This window comes from Urtica dioica, chromosome 11 (assembly GCF_054948205.1).
Source record: "Urtica dioica subsp. dioica isolate 48M chromosome 11, U.dioica_male_clone48M_v1_H2, whole genome shotgun sequence".
NCBI classification, from domain to species: Eukaryota; Viridiplantae; Streptophyta; class Magnoliopsida; order Rosales; family Urticaceae; genus Urtica; species Urtica dioica.
Window position 1 is genome coordinate 6,747,130 of NC_142766.1, and position 2,142 is coordinate 6,749,271.

Genomic DNA, 2,142 nt, shown 5'->3' on the forward strand with positions numbered 1-2,142 from the left:
TACTTACTTCGAAAGTGCGCGCAATCTATCGGTTCTGGAATCAACCCTTAGGTGAGAGAACATTAACCTTCTTTCAGGAAGGCTGGATTCCGTATCTGTAAATCATTTCTCACTCGAATTATGCTCTGAGAAAACTCCCAAGATATAAGCTGTGATTAGCATGAATAGCCTTTTAGCGAATGAGTCAAAGAGCTCAGTAACATAACCCAGTGTCCATGATCACTTCAGGATTTAGATCAAGGCTCACTGTGACCATCATAGTGGCTTCGGTTAGTGTGTCGTAACGGTCCTTAAATGACGCATCTACACCAAGACATGTCCAGGTCGTACACTTACCACAAGTGTAGAATGCTCCCACATAGTGATCAGCCTTCACCCATGTGTTCCACATATATGACTTTAGATATAGTTTTCCAGGCGTATATCAGTCATCGACCATGTTTTAGCACACCGCCCGAACTCAGGTGCCCATCACGTGACTCAGTTAGATACGGAGGCTATGGAATAATGAATGTTTAATAAATCTCATTAAATAAGAAATAACGCTTTCAATTCAAATAGATAATAAATGTCAATCTTTATTTTATTAATAATTTCAACGCGAATTTACATAAGTATCTTCTCGTGGGCAAGAATTCCTAACATATTTATCAAGCAACCGATTTGAAGAAAAAACGAATACTTACATTGATTTTCAGTTCAGCTACAGAACGCTCCTAAACCAATCGCGTACTCCTTGCGTCGTCTTGATGAAGGACTCGAGGATGACACCTTAGTCTTCCGAAACGTAATCTTCGAGATGAATAAGAAAGATGAGTGGGCACAGTCTTTATCTCACTAGATGAGAAACGTGGTGTTTCAAATCTCGCTCTTATTTTACTAAGAATGGAAACGGATTTCCGATGGGGAGAGGCAGAAAATTTCGCACGGCCAAGAGGGAGAGCCACGAAATTTTCCACAAATTAATTGCTTAATTTTGGCTTCCCATGAACCCCTATTTATAGTAGTAAAATGAGATATTCATGGAACCTTCCAGAATATATTATTTCCTTTTATTGTGTTCACAATAGATGATTTAATCTAGGCCCTTGGATCTCAACAAGTGAATCCTACTTTTTCTCTCATCCATCAGATCAATATCTATGAGATATTATTCTCTATTTAAATAGAGAATATATTATTTAGTGAGAGAATAAAAGAGAATATATTATTTCCCTTTAAATATATTCTCATATATTCTCCTAAATATTTTCCTTTAAATAAGGAGAAAATATAGGACAATATCTTATATTATTCTCTCTTCTTTATTTAAACAACTAAATAGAAAATATTGGTAAATACCAATATTGAAAAAATCGGATTTGATGGCACACGGCCAAGGGGATTTGCGCAAATCTTATGCCAAAATTCCCAATTCGATTTTCATATTTTGTGCAATGCCCAATTGCTTAAAACCCATTATTTATTTACTTGGTCCAACTACAAAAAAAATAATTAATAATTGATTATTTACTTGATCCAACAATAAATAAACAATTCTACCATAAATATTTATTTAATTATGCGAATACCCGTTTTCCAGAATTAATGCTGTCAATCAAAATTACAGCAAGTGAGATTAATAATGATAAACATTATTATACGAAAGTTCTTATCCGCCTTTATCAGAGCCGAATCGGGGACTATGGACCTAGTAATAGAAGCTTAACAAATCCGATGAAAAAGATGAAATAGTCCTTTCTCTTTTTCCATCGATTCGTCTAATCTTGGTCAAATACTCCACTTTGTAAGCCAAGACTGAACTCTCTTTTATTACTAGAATTATATTTACTCATCGTGACGAGTGTCCATTGATATAGTAAGTTCGTCATCAAGATCCTCCAGGTTCAACCCGTGTCAAGAGAAGTCAATTTATTCCGTTATACTTCTCTTAATACATATCAGCCCTAAGCATTGTTGCTTCCCCAGCGAAAGATTCTTTCGAACATTACTTACTTCGAAAGTGCTAGCAATCTATCGGTTCTGGAATCAACCCTTAGGTGAGTGAACATTAACCTTCTTTCAGGAAGGTTGGATTCCGTATCTGTAAATCACTTCCCACTCGAATCATGCTCTGAGAGACTCTCAAGACATAAGTTGTGA